Source organism: Tursiops truncatus, chromosome 6 (genome assembly GCF_011762595.2).
Source record: "Tursiops truncatus isolate mTurTru1 chromosome 6, mTurTru1.mat.Y, whole genome shotgun sequence".
Taxonomy (NCBI): domain Eukaryota; kingdom Metazoa; phylum Chordata; class Mammalia; order Artiodactyla; family Delphinidae; genus Tursiops; species Tursiops truncatus.
Window position 1 is genome coordinate 43,493,796 of NC_047039.1, and position 19,162 is coordinate 43,512,957.

Here is a 19,162-nt window from a genome sequence, read left to right on the forward strand (position 1 = left end):
ATTCTAAGAGTTTTAGGCTTGGATTGGCAAATTTGGTAGGCCCATTTTTGCCTAACGTTTGGAAACAGGCATTCTTAGCAATCCCCCCTGCCTGGGATGGGAATATTATAATTAACTGTTTAGAGGGAGGTCAAAGAGGCGCAGGCGCTTTGAGCCGTTTCCCCAGGAACCCGTACAAAGTCAATTAAGGTCATTTAATTGCAAATCGTAATTGGGGTGACAATAGAAATGCTGATATAGAATCAATTAGCTATTTCTGGTGTCCCCAGTCTGGGTCCCCCAAATTGAGGGATGGACTGTCTCCATTTCGATCATGGCTGAGCCCCCTACTTTACTGTCTGATTTGACTTCGCCCAGGAGGGCAATTTTGTCTCCTCTACCTCCCGCCCTGGGTTAGAGGAGTCCTTCCCCGCTTCTCCCCCAGCCCCGCCCGTCGCGTGGGGGGCGGGGAGCGCTGGCCGCCCTTAGCGGACCTTGCTGCATCAAACCCGCATCATGCCCTTGAAGCTGTAACCTCGGTCACGTTCTTGCGGCGACTCAGCCGCCCACTGCTCAGTTCTTTCTCTTACCTCGTGCGATTACAGGTAGGTTTGACAGGTGATATTTTTAAATGTAGTTTTTTAGGGGGAAGGGTTAAAACGGAAGCCTTTGCATTGAAAGAAAACAAACACACAAAAAAGCCCCAATATGACAGGTGCTCTCGTAATTAAGCGGATGAGCAGGTGTAAAAACGTGCTTCCGCCGCGTGGTTTGGGGTCGGTTTTGACTCCCAGTCTTGGGTCTGGGTCTGAGGACTGGCACAGGTTTTTCCTGGGGAAAGCGATTGAACTGGGCGTGGGGGCGGGCCAAGGAAAGGCAGCGATGGGACGCCCCCTCGGTGAAGAGTTGGCCGTTTCAGGGCTTCGGTGGGGGGCGTTGGAAGGATGCGGCGAGCGACAGGCGCTTATATAGTCGAGTGCAGGATTTCCTACTTTGTGTTTGAAGCAGAGTATAGCACCCCACACAGGTACTCGGGGCTTATTTGAACATCAGATTCCATCTAGACAGGCAGAGAAGGGCAGCGGGGGCAAACCTTTAGTTTTTCGCGGAGGGACCGGACCCTTAAGCTGTGAAGTAGGGAAAAAGCCCTTGAGCTTTGCTTGCAATATGTTAATATATGTATGTATATATATTTGATACACATATATCAAAGTACCCCCGCGCGAATCGCTCTGGCTGCCCGTTAGAGTCCGGAGCCTCGGGGTTTGCAAACTTGCACCTGGTATCTGACGCCTCTGGGCGCGCGACGCTCTCCGCGCTGCCAGGGGAACCTGGTCCAGGAGCCTGCCTGGAATCGGAAGCTGGGAGGGAAGGAGCCAAAGAGTCCGCAGTCGGGCGTGTGCTCCCAGGCACCGACCCTCGGGGCTGCCGGGCAGGGCACGCGCCGGCAGCAGTAGCCGCGGCGCCGCGAACTCGCCGCCGGCCCCGCCTCCTGGCGCTCTTCCAAGCAAGCCCCTCCTCCCCGCCCCGCTACAAACGGCGGGACCGCGGCGCCGGGGCGTCACTGAGGCAGCTGCGGGCCGTGTGAGGAGGCCGGTTGCTGGCGCGGCGCGGGTGGGGCGGGGGTTCCGCTGGCTTCCAGGCCGCCTTCCCGCCACCGTCAGACCTGGGGACGCCGCTGCCGCCGCCACTACCGCCTCTCCGCGGAGCCCGCCCGGAGCGAATCCTCCGCGGCTGTGTGACGGTCGGCAGCGCGAGCCGTAGTAGCTGCAGCTCTGAGTCACAGCAGGCAAGTGCGGGGGTGGGGTGGGGTGGGGCGGGGGCGGGCACGCCTCGCCGGGCCGCGAGTCTGTTTCGGACGCCGAGGCTGAGGGCGGTGCGCGCCGCCGCGGCGCTGTGTTGCGGAGTCCGGCCTCGGCTCGGCGGGAGCCCTCGTCCGGGCTCAGGGCGGGAACGTTGGTGGAGGCGGCGGAGGTTGTGCACGGGAAGTTCCTAGAGCTCGACCCCTGGCGGCGGGAGTCGAGGGAATTGGTCGCCTCGGGAGGTGGCACCGCCCCTCTTGTGGGCACAAGCTGGTTGGGGGCGGCGGGAGCCGAGCGGGGCCAGTTGCGCCAGGCAGCGTGCACAGGCGTGGACGTGTCGGGTTACGGCCGCGGGTGGCGCGAGAAGAACTGCGCCGAGACGCAGGTGAGTGTATTGGAGGGAAAGTGGGGGAGGGGGCTTTTCTAGAAAAAGGGCAGGATTCCTGTGGTGGACTGGCACCTCCGCCTTGTGGGAGGCTGCGTGCACTGGGTTCTCCAGCCGGGTGGTGTCTGGTGGCGTGCCCACTTGGTACGGCGCCTCCTCGCGCGTGGTCCTTTGCGCTCCCGGGGCGTCTCGAGACTTGCTGCGGCCACGCAGTGTGCGGAGGTGGGTTGGGACCGTGGGCGCCCAGGACAGAGCAGGGAGGATCCTCGGGCCGCTCTTCCCCTTGCGCCGTGTTAGGTGAGATCGGGCGCAGCCGCGCGAGGTCGCAGCTCGAGGTCGCATCCCGGGTTTGCGCGCGAGCCGTGCGCTGGGCGGGAACCACGGGGCGGGTCGGGCCGCCGGGCGAGGCAGGCTCTGGGCTTTCGCTTGCTCGCGGCGGTTGCGGCGGCTGCCTCCAGCTCGGCCAGGAGGGCTGGCCAGCGGCGCCCCGGTGCACGGACGTGTGTGCGCGCCCTGGTGAGACTCGTGGAGTCTCGGGTGGACCAGCCTCTGTTAACCAGCAGGTGCTCCTCCAGTGGTCGTGACAGTGACCAGCACACAGTCTGCCCACGGCGTTTCCTTAAAAGCTGACTTGTTATCCTAGAGGGCTGGAGCGCAGGACATTGCCTCTAGATGTGAGCCACAGGCACGGAGCCGTAGCTGTCCAGATGGTCATTTAAAATAGTGTGCATTTTCAAAGATCATCTTTACGATAAAATGTTCATCTTCTATCGTCTATGTTTTCTGAAAATGTGAGGAAAGGAGGGTTTGTTACCGGCTATCCTGTCTCCTTTATTCCTTCCCCAAAGGATGGTGCTTAATGCCACACGAAATATGTCCGGCAAGGACAAAGAGCTTTTTAAAACTTAATAATTTTGGGGACCTACCCATAATAATTGTCTTCATAAAAATGTAGCTCAGCCCCAAACTTATGGCAATTAAGTCCATTTAAAAACTCTAATAGCAGTTGGGATGTAATTTTCCCATCCTTTTAAGTAAAATCGGTTTGTTTGAAATACTGTTCAGTTGCTCTTGAAGACAACATTGTCAAGAATCGTTTCCCCCAGAGTCGTCTGAATTTTTCATTTGTGCTAAGGCCGCTTTTTCTTGCGGAAGCTGACCTGGAGTCTCCATTTTGGTGAGCGGGTGGAAAAGCTTTCCTGGATCTACTTTCTCATCTAGACCTTTGGTTCTAGAAATGGGTGACTCTTGATGGAGGAACTGCAAAGTTACTGCCTTTGGTTTTGAGCTGTTCTTCATAATACGTTTGTAGGAATGTTGGTTTAACACTGTTCAGGTGTGTGTGGGGTACATACTTAAAGTTCTCTTGGAAATGGGGGAGAGAATAGAGGGGGGAAGAGGAAAACAGTTCTGAAAGATCATGGCTGGGGTGCGGTGGGGAAAATTAGATTTTGAAGAAACACGTTCCATCCAATTTTCTATGCTTCCTCTACTTTCTTTTCCTTCTTGAGAGGATGTTCTTGTGTTTGTGTGCTCAAAACTGGCCCCTTAATGCCCTTTCGGGTAACTTTGTGCTGCCACCTTTCGGGGGAGTAAGGTTTTTTGTTTTCTCTTCAAAGACCCAGCCTTAGGCCTTTAAGGGCCCCCCCACACCCTTTCTCCCTGTCTTTAGGTGTTTCCTTCACTGTGTCTTGTTTGCTGTTAGAAATCATGTCAGGTCAGCTGTTTAAGCTGCCACGCACTCTTTCCCCGTGGTTCAAGAGAATTTCAGTTTTAGGATATGCTACTAGAATAGAACAGGTACCCAAAACTGGTCAGTGTCCGCCAGGCCTGTCTGTTATTTCCTACTGAACCTTATTTTCCTTTTCTAGGCTCAGAATGTATTGGTTGTTAGAGTTCCTTTTTTGGTTTTGGTTTTTTGGTTGGTTGGTTCTGGTTAATGCTTCTTCACCAGAGAAGCGAGGTCCTTCTCTGTCTGGTTCAGCGCTTTTAGTTAAGACTCAGCTCCCAGCTGGTTACTGAAGAACAATGCTCTAAGTGGCATTTCTACTTCCTCATTTCTTAATCCAGCTTTTGGTTCTTTGTATACGGACAGGTGTTCCTGGCTGAATCCTTGTTGCCACTTTCAGCCATTCTAGCCTTCTGTGCTTTTCCTGTTGATGTTATTTTAATTAAAAAAAAAATACTGCTTTGCCCTCTCAAACGTCTCTTTCTCTTCTCTACTAGAAGGAAGTCCCAAGTTCTCTTTAAGGACACAACAGAGCCATCCAGAATACCCCAGCTTCTAGGCTGGGATCAAACTTTTCCTCTTAATTTGATTGGAAGAAAAAATATATTTTTTAATTTATGATGCTTTTCAGGCATCAGCATGGCACAAGAGCACCACAGTGGCAAATTACTCTTCGTGTTCTTTGTCCCCAAAGAGCTGGGTACTCCTAAATAGCATCTTATCAAGACTGACTTTACCTTCACCTTTTTGATGGCTTGGTCTGCATGGTAGGGTCAGTTCTTTTGCTTCTCGTTTGAAATCTTTTAAAATCTACCACATTATTACATTCTTGTTGCCACCTTTGTCACAGATAATGTTTATTTGGAAGTAAGGGAGGTTGGAGATCCACGGTATTTAGCCTGGTCAGGTTAATTTTTTTGATGGCATTGGGAGGGGCTCTATAGGTGAGATGGTATGGGGCCTGGATGGTGTGCCACCCTGTGGAAAACCTGCCCATAGCAGTCCTCCCCATCTGTTTCTGATTCTTTGGAAAATCAACTGAATGGGCCAATAATCATAGTAAGCTACCACATTAAAGTGTTGATGATGTTGTGTTTTTTCTTTCTTTTTTTAAAGCATGGGTATTTGGTTGGAGGCAGGGCCACTGAATGGGCACATGACCATAATGCCTTCCCATTGAAATTCTTGATTTTTGAACAAGGGAGCCAGTACTTTGATTTTGTACTGTGACCTACAGATTATGTAGCTTATCCTGCCTGGTTAGAGGCTTTCTTGATTGTTAATATTTAGCTGGCAGCATTGCTGCTTTATGCTAATACTATATTATAGAACTGTTGGAAATCCAAGGCTCTGTGCACTAGTGATGCCACACCCAACTCTTGAATTAACTCTGGAGGACATTAGATGCATAGAATGTTTACTTGCTTTGGCCAATTTCATTTTACTGATGTGGCAGTCTTCACTGGTTCTTGTTACTCACAGAACCCACCTGTTGTGTACTCTAATGCCAAATCCATTGTTTTGTTTCTAATTTGGGAAGAACATTTATCATCTATTTATTTGATTCTAGATACTGGTTGGTTTGCAGCCCTTGTCGATTTCAAGTGCTAAGTGGAAACAGAAGGTGCTTAAGCTTGAAAGGCAATAATTTGTTTTAAGCCTTTTGTGTGTTAAAATATACACTTTTTTTTTTAAGGTTTAAGTAGATTTGGTAACTTGAAATCTGAATTAAAACTAGGAATTAGTGTCTAGTAAAAGTCTACAGAGGTTTTATGGTGTATTTAGGAAAATTTTAACTAACAGGAAATGAACAGATTTGGCTTTTAGCATTCATGATGTATATCATGACTTTAATTTTAGTAAGGTCAAAGGAGAACTTTTTTTTTTAACGGGGAGACGACTTGCTATATCAATAGCCTTGTAGTCCATCGTATAAAACAAAACAAAAGGCTACTCCTCTGTAACAGTGGGTTAGGTGCATTTTCATAGCCATCATCCCCGCTATTACCAATGCTGTGTTTCCCAAGATTAGTCTACATAAAAATATCTGTTTTTGGTAAAGGTGTTATTTTCTCAGAGCTATGGGTTTGGTGTTGAATGCATCAATTTCATTAATATTCTTAGCCGTATGTTTCCCTTTCGAATGTTGCTTGGTAGTTTTGTGTGATGACAGATAAGGGTTTTCCTTGTAAGCAGGGTTTATGAGGAGGAGGATAGGTGCTTTGGCAAGGAGTGGAATAAGGAGTAAAATAACTGAGAAGGTCATAGGAATAGGTGGCGTGGGGTTAAAGCCAAACCAACTTGGAGGTTGCCTTATTAATTGCAAGTAATTGTGTTTTATGTTTTTTTTTTTTTTTAAAAACTTGCACTTTCCTAGTACTTGTCTATATTACTGATTTCTGTTATGTCAGTTTCTGACTTAAAATGAATAGCAAAGAAGGTTTGACAGGCAAGACCCTCTTTCCGACTTTTAGAAATTGTTTATTTGAAAAAACTGGATGATTTTTCTCAATAGACTTATGTATCATGAGACAGTTATAGTAAAATGTTAGATTTTTTTTTAAAACATGAAGGTTTTGTTTTAGCATCAGATAAGTTTTGAACTACTAGGTTGAGTTTTCTGTATATTTTTCCCTTGTCTAATCTAATAGTGATAGATTTATACCGGCCTTTTTCCTTGACTTAAAAAAGGAGTCTGTCTCATAAAAAGGAAATTTATATTCTATATGATTAGCTTTCCTTTTCCTCCAGAATTTTTGTTGTTGTGGGCTATTCATTACTGGAGATTATTTCAGCAGCTTTAAAGACTATATTAATGGAATATCACAAAAATCCCTATTTTCACAAATATCAGACCCATTAACTGTTCTTTCAGGATGGATTTTCATTTTATTTTGTTTTGCATTTAGTTAGCAGTGGTCAGACTCACTTCAAGCTCAGTATTTTCACTAATTTTATCTCCTTATGAGAATATGGGCAATAGTTATTTCAGAGTTCTCAGCTTTCCTGTATTTCCTTATTATGGAGCCACTGTAAAATTGAAATTTCTTGTTAAGATTGAGGAGTTTTGAGTCTCTTTGAGCATCTGAAGAAAGCTGCGGGCCCTCTTTCCCAGGAGAAAGTCACATATCCAGAAATTTCCATACAGTTTCTACCATCTTGCCCTCTGGAGTAAAGACTATTAAAATAAGGTTCTATTTAGGAAACAGGACTTTGAAAATTGGAGTTGTCTTACATTGGTGAGAGCAGGGAGAAATTCAGATTGGTTCTTGTGTGCCGTCGTGTTAGTGGTGTGGGCCTTTAGCTTTCATCCAAGGCAGTCTGTAAGGTTTCTTTTCTCCTCATAGGTTGTTTTAAAATCCATTCTGATTTTGTAAACAAATATTATACATGTAAGGTCTTCTTGTGAACACAGTGCTGCCAGTTTAACTACTGAGTTGTCTTGCCTGAATAGATTTTGTCACTTTGGTTGAAATTCTTAATTTAGCAGATCCAGGTGGAAAATACTAGGCTGGTATTCTGAAGTTTCCGTCATCTGGTTTTGGCTCAATTACCTATGTCCTTGGTTTTTTAACCTTTCTTTGAGTGTGAAACCTCACACCTCATTGACGGGGTGAAGATGAGCATATTGAAGTATGAGATTTCTGGCAGCGGAATGACAATGTTTCCTGAATTGGAAAAGTGGTAATAGGTGGTCCCCGTAGATGAGTTTTATATATTTGGCCTTCAATGTGTTATTATGAACCATTGTTTTTATAACATACCATCTTTATAACATACCATCATACAATGTGTATTTCTGCCACACAGAAAGAAAATTCCCAGACTGTAGGGAGGTTTTGGGAGAATTGTGACTTTGAACATTTCAATATGGAAATAGATATAAATATATCAATGGAATTTGGAAGGGAAGTTTAAAATGCATTTTTTTTCTTGAAAATATAAATAAAGCTAAGAGATTACATGTGAAATTATGAAAAGTTAGCCAGCTAACATTCCAGGAATATAAATATCTTAATTTAAATTTTCCATCTTTTTTCAATGAGAAGTCAAATTTTAAAATTGAAGCATTTACATTAAAATAATCAGCCCATATCTTCTTGATTTGAATTTTGTTTGATCACTTATCAAGGATCTATTCCTATACATGAAAAAAATGAAATTTACACTGAAATAACATTTTTCCCCTGTTGGTTTCAATATCTTTTTACCACCCCAAGTGAAAAGTCATTGATGGATGCCCTATCAAGTAAGTTATTGGAAATTGCTCACTTGTTCAGTTTTTAAAGGATGTTTAACACTTTTTTATTCTTTAGGCATCATTTGTGCATATCAGAAGTATAAGAGGTATGTCTCAAAGCAAATAAGTCACAGTGTGTTTGAAAATAAATTCACCGAATTGGGTAAGGTAGGGAAAATACTCCTGGACCTGTTTGTACTTGATCTTGAATTTCCTCTGAGCTGCTTTTCAAAAGTGAGCTTTTTCTATTTCACTGTTGCTGCTGCTCTACGGGGGGTACCTTTGGTGACACGAGGACCATCCATCTTTATTGCAGGACTATCTAGAACATTTTAAATATACAAAGTTTATTATAGAGTGAGCAAGTTTTTATGACCTCTTCCCCGGTAAGGCCTATTTCTGTATGAGTTTGCTCAACACCACTTTCTCTCCCCTAGGTGCTACTTAACTGGTTGCTGGCTTATTTTGTTTAAACCCTTGGGGTCCTTTTTGGCCTATGGCTGTGAATGACTCATGGACTTTTCCCAAATACCAGGTCATCAGTGCTTTAGGTTTTCATCCCTTCCTTGCCGTTGTCCCTGCAAAGAACTTGAACCACCCACAGCCTTCCTCTCCTCTCTGTGATGCCTCTTGCTAGCCCTCTGTCCCTTAGTCACCTGTCTATGCTTTGGAGCCCTGTGCCAGTTCTGCTTCTAGCCTGGCAGTTCTGGGTCAGGCATAACCTACGCACTTGTCCCTTTCTTTTCTTATTCAGCTTCCACTTTTGCATTGGCTCTTAAGCATTTTGTTACATTTTGTTCACTGAAGATTATTTTCTGTCATCAAGACAGTTGCCGCTATTAGAGGACGAAAGGGAGAAATGGGTTATCAACTGACAAGTGGATTCTGCCACGGGTCCCAAATGGTGGCCCATGGGCTGCATATTCTGGGGCTGTTTCATTTGGCCTAAACTGTGTTTTAAAAAAAGTAGTGAGTTGTTGATTTAGGCATTGGCCAATATCATGTAAGGATCTAGAGCCATATTTTGTGTCTCTGGAAAACGTGTGAAGGTGGAGCAACGCTGAGCCCATATTCACTGCACTGTTTACATGGAGCATGGTTTATTTCACTTCAGAATACATTGTTGCTTGGCCTTTGTGGGTATTTGAGTTTGTGATTCTAATGCTGCAGTTCCTAAAGCCATGGGAATTAAAAAGTTTATTAAAATATCTAGACAAAGGCAGTAGTTCTGAAGACTTCAGTTCTTTTGATTTTCTTTGTGTTTGCAAATAACGTTTGAATTATGTTAGATTGTTCCTTATAAATTTACATCTTGAAGTCTTCTTTATTTTACATAGAGAAGTCTCGTCTTGGACCTCCTCTTCCTTAATGCCTGGCTGCAAGACAGCTTCTCGTTCCTTTACAAGATGTGCTTGCATCAGGGTATCTTACCTTTTTTCCCCTCTCACTGGGATTTTAAACTTGCCCTCATTGGGACCAGAGATTTCTTCCTGCCTGTTGCCTGCTTATATTTGTTCAGATGCTTTGAGGTCAGCAGAAGTTGCTTGGTGCTGTGAAAACTAATAGGATGTTATGAGCTGTTTCAAAGAGCCCCATGGCCCACCTGCTAACCTCATTGCTGATGGTGTCAGCTTAGAAAAGACATTCTCCCCTCAGAATGCTGTAAAAAAGAGCTGATATGAGAGGTTACCAGGTGTGAGGTTTATGTGTGTGTTGTTCTTCTCTCCTTTTCCCCCTTATTTTTTTTTTTTTCAGTTTTCAGCCTTTTCTAAACCCCCTCTCCAGAAACAGCAGGGCAACCCAGCAAAGCTTTCTCCCACGTGTGCAGTAGAGCAAGCTGATACGCCAGCAGAAGTAGAAAGAGGCCCCACATGTCGTGTTTGGACCAGTGTTGTAATTTTATTTTACAGTAAGGAAGGTGGATATTATTAATCTACTCCTGAGCATAATAGCACAATTTGAATAGCAGAGAGCAACTTTGGTGTGTGTTAATGTCTAGTGAGATGAATACAGATGAATGGTAAGTAGGTAGAAAATGTCAGTGTAGAGCTTTCCTTTTGGTGACTTTAAGCACTTACATTTCCAGTTAACTTTTTGTTCAGCCCAGCACACAGATATGAAGACCTGTTTTATCAACCCAGCATTAATGTAGCTTCTGAGGATGGAACAATGCCTATAAAGCCCTGCTCTCCTGGCAGCCACTTGAGCTGGGCCAGTCATAACAAGGAATTAGAATGTGTCCCTGTATTGAACATCTTAGCAAAACCTTTCAGAATAATAGGAGCTTAATGCTGGCAGTTTTAAAAATTGGTGCAGTTTCTAGCCCAGCCACATTTTTTTAATATTTGGGAGTGAGTGAAAGTGTGTGCTTAATTTGAAAAAAACTAATTTTGAATTAACTGTGTGTATAGTTTAAAAAATACTGTAGGTCTATTCTGAACTAATTTTTAAGAGGCACTTTAAAAAAACTCTTGGTACCAAGCATCTTCCATGATTATATGATTCTTTTAGATGAATATATTGCTTATTTTGACATGCCCTGGAGTGTCTTGTTGAGGGGCTTCCAGGGTGTCTTCATTGTTGGGTGGGGTGGGGCATTGAGAATTTGTTTTTTAGAAAAAGAATCGTGTTTTATGTTCCTAAAGGTTGAGAATTATTGTCATGGAGCTTCTACTGTGCTATTAGAAAGGCTTTGGTTTTGGTGGGCTGGTAGTTACCTTGGAGACTAGACCTTTTCCAAATTCATCTAAAGTTTTTTCTTCTAGTTTTTTTTTAAAGGATCTTAAGAAATGTCTTCACGTTTTTTGTATTGGGACCATGTTCAGAAGCCAGGGAGTTTGTGTAGTACTTATGGTTTCATCACACATTATTACTGAGTGCTAGGTACTGAGAGAGCTTTAGAGAAATTTATAAAGCATCCTTGTACTCATTCCTTGGTCTGCCTGCTTAAGGAGATGCAGAAAACGATATCACAAGCCTCCCCCGCTAACTTTAATAGTAGTTTGAGGACTTGAGAAAAGGGACATATCTCTATAGTCTGGGCATTAAGGATATGGCCAGGATTCTGCATATTGTTTTGGGGACAGGAGTGTGGTTTTCTTGGTCTCAGTTGTTTTGTGTGTATATTTGCTTAGTTTTTGTGTCTTCCCTCCTCCCTCCCTCCCATGTCATTGTCATTCCTTTTGGGTCTCTCTTTTGTTGTATGAATAATTACTTCCTAGTTTGCCAGGAGTCCAGTCACAGGTAAAGAATGTTTATGCAATGCAGAACCTGTCAAGTTTAAGTTGTGGCTGGAGAGAGACACCACTGCGACTGTCTTAATTCTGCTCTTGTCCAAAGAAGATCGGATCCCAGGCATGTGTGTGTAACCACTTGAAGCCTCCAGTGTTTCCCCCATGGTTTTACTCTCTTGATAGCATGATGTGCCAGGAGCTTCTTCTGTGTATAACATTTATTTTTCAAAATATTTAGGAAAAAGTCATAAGGATGATAAAGTTTCTTGGACTCCTTCCCTGTTAGTATAGTTCCAGTAGTAGTAAGCCAGTGACAGGTTAGGATCTGGGATGCTTTTAAAAACACTGATCTATACCTTCTCCTTGATTCTTGCTCATGCCTAAGACCACGTCTGCCAGGAACAAGGGTTCTTAAGGCTGCTGATTGTAGCTTTCTCATGCCAGTTCTTGATGTTCTTAGGTCTGCCTGTTGCTTTTCTCCATTAATGGCATTTACATTTCTTACTTCGGAAAGGTGATTGGACAGCCTGTATGCTGCTTCATCTCCTTGTTTTGCTGGAGAGGCTCATTCCCTCAGGTGGAACTGGCTCTTGATTCTTGGACTTTTTAAAAAGGATTTGGCTAATCTACCTGTATTGTTTGTGGACAGTAGGGGGCAAAGTTTGATTTCTTGGTGAACAACATAGTTTGTGATCCAGAGAAGAAAAGTGAAGGGGTTGGTTTTTCCCCTTTTGTACAACTTCTAAAATAACTTCTAAATTATTGCCTCGTGAGAATGCAATTAGAGTAAGAAATTTTGTATTTGATAGGACAGTAAGGAGCTGCCTGTTTTTAGTTGCTGAAAGCCCTGGCTGTTAGGACAGAGGAACAGGTGGAATCAGTAATTGAAGGTGGTGTACTGCCCACAATGATGGAACCAGGAGACACGAGCATTGTGTTTTCTGTTCTTCCAGGACTTCACCACAGTTCCCTGGGGTAATGAGTTTACAGATGAGGGAAATGAGGCTCAGAGGTCAGGTGGTTTGTTAAAATCATCCTGCTGGGTGGGTGTGAAGGACTTAGGTCTGTGACTCCTAGTTCACTCCCTGTTACCCTGGTCTCCAGAATGATGTTCTTTCTACCTCTGGTAGTTCTGTTGGTTGTAGTTTCAGGTGGCTGAGGACACAGAGACAGATCCGAGAGGCAGCTCGACGACTGTGTCATCTCCAGGCCTTATTGTTTGGCCCCTCAGTGGTGGGGCTGTTGTAACCTGTAGCACTCCCAGCAGAATGCCCATACCTATTTCCCCAGGGCCAGGATTCTGACCTTGCATTTTTTTTTTTTTGCGGTACGTGGGCCTCTCACTGCTGTGACCTCTCCCGTTGTGGCGCACAGGCTCTGGACGTGCAGGCTCAGCGGCCATGGCCCACGGACCTAGCCGCTCCGCGGCATGTGGGATCTTCCCGGACCGGGGCACGAACCCGTGTCCCCTGCATCGGCAGGCGGACTCTCAACCACTGCGCCACCAGGGAAGCCCCTGACCTTGCATTTTTTAAGGTCTATGACCAGATGACTTCTGGAAGAATTCCATCACAGGCTGGTGTCTTGTTGCCAGCTGGCAGTCTCCACTTGCAGGATTACTTTTTGGAACTATATAAAGTATAGATCTATAAGTGAGGAAATGAAGGCACTGTCTTCACACTTATTTTAGGATTCTGTTAAAATCAAGAAAAAAACATTGTGATACTGTGAGCTCTATTCCTGGCGAAGGTGACATTCTGATAACCCTAGCTCGTTGTAGTAGAGAATCTGTAAGGGCTATTCCTTAAAGTTGTTACGTTTCTGGGACTAATATGTTCCAAATCTGGTGGGCTTTTAGAAATGCACCTATCTTTGTTCTGAGAAAAAGTTGCAGGTCAGGTGCTCCATAGGATGTATGATGTCCAAACTTGAATCAACAAAATATCTACCCAGTAAAGATGGTTATTGATTTATCTTGTTTCTCCAACTTAACTGTCAGAAAAATCTGTTGGAGGGAGGGTGGATGGTGAAGAATACAGATTCAAGATAATCTTTCTGTTCTTCCCTAGAAAGGGGACATCTGTCTTGTTTATTATTTTATCTCTTGCACCTAGTGTGTTACTTGTTTGTAGTAGAAATTCAGGAAGTTATTTTTTTAATTCAATTGAATTCAGAGTCTGGAATTGAGATAATACAGTACTTGAAACTTACTGTCAATTGAGAAAGTTTTATTTGCATCTGTAGGTAAAACATGAATGATAGGTGGTCTTATTAAAATTTTAATCACTACAAGGAAATTTTAGCAAAAAATGTTGGTTTAACTAATGCCATATTTCCTCAAGTCTTAGATGTGCAATTTTTACATAGTTTTTGAATCTCATAAATATGTCCACTTAATGTAGTGATGTTTATTTTTCTTACAGCTGGGAAGCTAGTGGTGCATCTTTCAATCCATGATATTGTAGAATAGAGACGCTTCTTGTTAATGTGTCCCTTGGTTTCTTATCTTTGTGTATATTTTACTCTTTCAAGCCTATAAATATTATCCTTGTGCTCTGTGAAGCTGTTGTAAACCTAAAAAAAAAAATAAAAGAAAATCATCTCTACATATTTCAAGCAAGTGTCTCTGGTGTAAAATTGGCCCAACAGGCTATGCACATAGCGAAGGAGTATAGCATAGCAGTCAGGTGGAATCCTGCCAAGGGTGCTCCATGCTGTTTAGCCAGATTTAGGACATCACAAGATGAAGCAGAAGTTAAGATAGGTATTGAGAATTCAAAGCTGAATAGCTTTTTATATCATTTCATCGTATAGGACTCTGCAATCCTAACCTTTGACTTTAATAAATAGCCTGCACTTCCTTTTAATTTCTGTAAGTTTCTTTTTTTTTTAAAGTTGGCCTCCACTATCAAAAGATTTTGAGTGAAAGGTTTCTGTAGTTCCCCAGTTCTCTAAGAAATTCAGAAACATAAAGAGATCAGGGGACTTGTTGTCAGGTCTTGGGTATTTTATATTGAGCTTCCCTAAGGAGTTTTATGGAACTTTACCTGTAAGGAATTTTTCATTGTGGCTGGAACCTCTTTCTCTTCCCCATTCCCTATGATTATTTCCTGTTATTGTTTAAAGAAATGAAGCAGATTTGCTGACAGTTTATTAAATGACTGTTTGAAAATGTTCACCATTCCTTTTTGCTAGAAAGTGGCTTCTTAAAACTTTAAACTTTCCTCTAGACCTACAGCTTTATAGGATTTAAATTTTTATGCTTGTGTTGTGCCTGGCCTCCTGACCTTAATGATATTTTGTTGTCTTCTTGATTTCTTATCCATTCACTTTTTTTGGATTGTTTATCAACCTCTTTTACTCTGCAGTAGTTTAAAAACAATTATTTTTCCAGCTTATACATGAAAACATCTCAGTTTCCTTAGTTTCATTTACTTAGTAAACATTTTGTTCATACTGTGTACCACACACTGTCTTAGATACTGAGACATAGGGGTGAGTGTGATCTAGTCTTTGCGGACATGAAACTCAGAGTATTGGGGGAGACACATGTTAAAGCTCTAGAAGTTATTATTTATAATGGTGATTTGTGTTACGAAGGGCAAGAGTCTTTGGGGCTCCTAACTTAGTGTGGGGTGGTCAGAGACGTTCATTTGTTAACTTCATCTTTCCTCCCATCTACCCTCTCCCTGCCTTACTCCATCAAAGGCAGACGTTTTGTTTTTTAATTTTATAGGCAATAGAATATTAGAATAGAAAGGGGTCCTGAAGTTGAACTCTCTTTTTCCCTGATAAATTCATGGTGAACTTTGAATCCTGGATCTGATCCCTGCCATCTAGTTTATATCCCACCAAAGGTCTGGCTTTTTTTTTTTTTTTTTTTAAACAGCCAAGAAACAAACTGTAATGTTCTCAAGTATACCAGTAATTTAGCAGCTTTCACACTAAAAACTATACAACCACTGCCAAGTCCAGCAGTGTTATCTGCATAGTCTACATCTTTCACTCGTGGCTTTGAAAATGCGCTGCTCTACTCAATTTTGAAGTATAATTTATCAACATTTTTTTGATAGTACTTTTCTAGTGTATAAATTGCGGTTGTAAAAACTATAAAGAGAAATGTCTGTTAGGCTTTTTGATTTGGTCTAAAGGACTTTACCTACTCGCCCCAAATTATAGTTTGTCATTGATTGAATTGTTTGGTTAATTTATGAATAACCTTTTATAGAATCCCTCTGCCAGATCGAGGCAACCCACCCCATTTCTTCACAATACTGTGTTCCTCCCAGTATTCATTTAAATTTGAGCTAAAATCAAATACCATATTATTTTGGAATTGTCTTTGAAACATTCGTTGGGATGGGAGAGGCTTAGGCAGTTTTCTTTGTAGAAACCTTGGAAGACATTTATTGAAAAATACTTCTTTCTTAAAATGACCTGAATGGCTTTTGGGCAGTCCCTTAATTCTAAAGGGCTATGTGTGTTTGTAAGAGATTGGTAGCAGAGTCTGGGAAATTGCTCTAAGTAATCAGAAAAAGACAAGAAGAAAAAGAGGTTAGAGAAAATGAGGAAGCGAATTCTCCATGTGGCTTGTTTCCTCAACCCACAAACATCATCAGAACTATAATGATATCCCACCTACTTATTAGATCAAAACAACTTAACTCATTGTTTTCCTCAGAGAGGTAGACTCTGTTTGCATTTTTTGGACACTTATTAAACGTTGTTTTCAAATGCATTGGAAGCTCCTTGATGTCAGTGATCCTGTTTACAGCTTTGTTCCTCGATATAGTAGATCCCTATATTTTTAAAATAAAGTTTAAAATTATAAAATTACACATGCCAAAAGTAAATATTACATGTAAGTTTTTTTTTTTTTCTTTAAGGCATACTCAGCCTTCGTACTCAGGTTAGTGAGAAGTTGCCATGTGTAACATACATATTTGACCAATTGTAGTTAATCAGAATTCTTAACATTTAAACTGAGCACTTTGAGGTTTTTTATGGACATTAATTATTACTATACAATACTATTTAAGTGCTGGATAGTAGATAATACAAAAAGTCATCTTAGAATATTAAGTTAACAGTGCTGTTTGTCTTCATCCATTCCTGTGAATAATTAAGACTTTACCATATCTATTTGCAGCCTCCTAGTTGGTGAATTTAACAGTGGACCACACAGGAAAAGATCTGGGGTGATGCTTCTGTAACCACTTTGACAAGACTGAGATTATGCCTTTTACATGTATTTATGACCTGTTTTATACAGCTTCAAAGCATGCTATATTAAAAAAAAAAAATCCCTGCTTTAAGACTGGATTGAAGTGGCCGTGTTTGCCAGGATTAAGGAGGCAGGCTCCAGGGATGACTGCCAGGCTGGTCTAACAGCAGTGTGAAACCTCCTTTGGCTGTTGGGAGAATGGCTGCTTTCTGCTCAACACTGAGTCTTTTTGGAAGCAGATAGCGAAGTTGAGGTCCAAGGTGGATGCTCTGATCAAGGATGGCTAATCTTAAGAAGGGTTATTGGGCTGGGTATTCCTGAGGTATATGTGTGACCCCTGTACACACACACACACACGCGCGCGCGCGCACAATCCAGGGTACAGCGGCAGCTCCATCTGGTATGTTGCAGGCCTGCCGTGACATAGAACTGTTTGTTCTAAAGCAACTCATTTTAAAGCTGCAATATGTTAAATGGGCAGCCCTTCATTTGAAGGCCCCGGGTATGTTGGCAGTTTATCAGCAGCAGGGTTGTGATCTTGTCACTTCTTGTTAATAAAGGCTTTTATTTAGCTTAGCAAATCATATCTCCTGTTAACATCCACTCTTTCAAATGGTAAGCTTGAAAGGGATGTTTGTGACTTTTTATTAATTAGTAGCCATCAGGGTGCTTTGGTCCTCCCTTGTGATAGCCATTTAGCTGCATTTCTTCTACTGAGATGCGGCTTGTCTTAACTAGGAAAACCACCAGATGATTAAAATGATCCTTTTTTTGTTTGTTTGTTATTTTTGAAATGGTTTTTTATCTTCCCTCTAAGGTGGCCATTTCCTCCAGTCTCAATTTCACTTCCATTTTTAAATTCCTAGCAGGGGTTTTATCAGAGCATTTACTTTCCCAGTGCAGCAGTTTGGCTTTCCCAGCACTTGTTTGTTTATTTCCGGGCAGCCCAAGAGAATAAGTATTTTGTCTTCAGATTTAATGTGCATTTCTTATATATAGCAAATTCAAGGACATCAGAGAATGTCAGAGCTGGAGGGGCCCTTATCCACAGTGTTGATGAAAACCCTCATTTTATAAACATGGAATTTGTGGTAAAGGTGTTGCCTAATGTCTTATAAAAAGCGATAGCGGTTGGTGACTCTAAACCCATAGCTGGTTCCTGACATGCCTTTCCTTCTCCCAGTTCCCTCTCGGCACTGCTGCATTATTTCCATTTCATTTTTAAAAATGCAGGGGAAGTCTTGGTGGGATTGTAAGTTGATAGGATTTTTTAGAGGGCTTTTTGGCAGCAACTTAGCATAATTAAAAATATAAATTGACTATGAACCAACAGTTTCTATCTTTAAATGTATATTTTTGCTCTCTTGTATAAGGTATTTATTGCAAGCATTGTTTGAAATAGTAAAACCTTGGATATTTATCAGTAGGGAATCATTTATATTAATTTGGGCCATCTCAGTTATAGTCAGCTCCTCTGTATCTGCAGGGAGTGGGTTTCCACGTCCACAGACTCAAACAATTGTGGACTGTATACTATGTTTACAGTCGGCAGATGCAGAACCAGAACCGGATATGGAGGGCTGACTTTGGGACTTGGGAATCCTCGGGATTTTGGTATCTGTGGGGATCCTAGAATCATTACCCTGAGGATACCAAGGGACCACTGTATAGCCATCTATAAAGAAAGAATTCTCTTATGTGCTGATATTTAACTGTAAAAAGCAAGTTGCAAAGATCATTACAGAAAGATCTACCTCTGTGTATCTACTAAAGTATTTGCTTTCCTCACCTGTGCTTGTACATGTTTGTATTGGCTTTGAAAAGGTTCGAATTGTTAATGAAACTGTTAACTTCTGGTGTGTGCGTTGGAAGAATTAGATTTCTTTCATTTTATAGTGTTCAACAGTTATCTTTTTGCATCATGTATACATTTTAGTTTGCAAAAATATTAACATGCAGTTACTAATTACTTCAAAAGATAATCCCCCTTGTATTTTTCAAAGCATTTTAGCAGATTTTCAGTATTCTCTGCATCTCAACTGTTTATTAATGTTTGGTGCCTCGATAGAGCCTAGCACTGTGCCAGGTCTTTGGGAGTTCAGGAGCAGTAGGATATGGATGCTATCCTTAGGTTAAGTCTAGTTGACAGCCTGTAGTCAGGAAATGTGATGAGTTGATTGTGGGAGAGGGGGTTTGGTGAGGGCTGCTGCATAGTTGGGAAAGGTTTGAGAAACTAGGTAGATGTGAGTAGCACTTTGGGGAGGTTTTATAGAGGTAGAGGGAGACTTTTTTCCTTGGAGAAAAAGAGGGGGATTAAACATGATGTACTACCAGCATATTGAGGAAATAGCTTTGACTATTAGAGTGTGGTTAGGTTTCTAGAGGGCCTTGAAACTCAGGAAGGAACGTTTCCCTTTCTGTATGGTGTAGGGTGTTGTAAAGCCTTTGGAATATGAGCATAGTAGGAAGAAAACTTGAGAGAAACCAGATTGGGGACAATTTTGTAGGATGACCTGGTGCAAGGAAAACGGAAATAAAGGATGTGGGTTGGTATGGCAAAAGCAGCCCTA

The 19,162-nt window shown here is 42.3% G+C and overlaps 1 protein-coding gene across 8 annotated transcripts in view; it reads left to right on the forward strand.

The window, feature by feature from the left end:
- Positions 1 to 1,557: 1,557 nt before the first annotated feature.
- The window catches only part of ELAVL2 (ELAV like RNA binding protein 2), a 130,795-nt gene continuing 113,190 nt past the window's right edge, over positions 1,558 to 19,162 (forward strand). For 4 of the 8 annotated variants that reach the window (XM_033858012.2, XM_033858013.2, XM_033858014.2 and 1 more), the window contains exon 1: positions 1,558 to 1,768. The gene's annotated coding sequence lies outside the window, so the exon portion shown is untranslated. Of the gene's footprint in view, positions 1,769 to 1,897; positions 2,167 to 19,162 lie in introns of those variants that run through there. The other 4 variants (XM_033858017.2, XM_073806066.1, XM_033858016.2 and 1 more) reach the window with 3 other exon arrangements.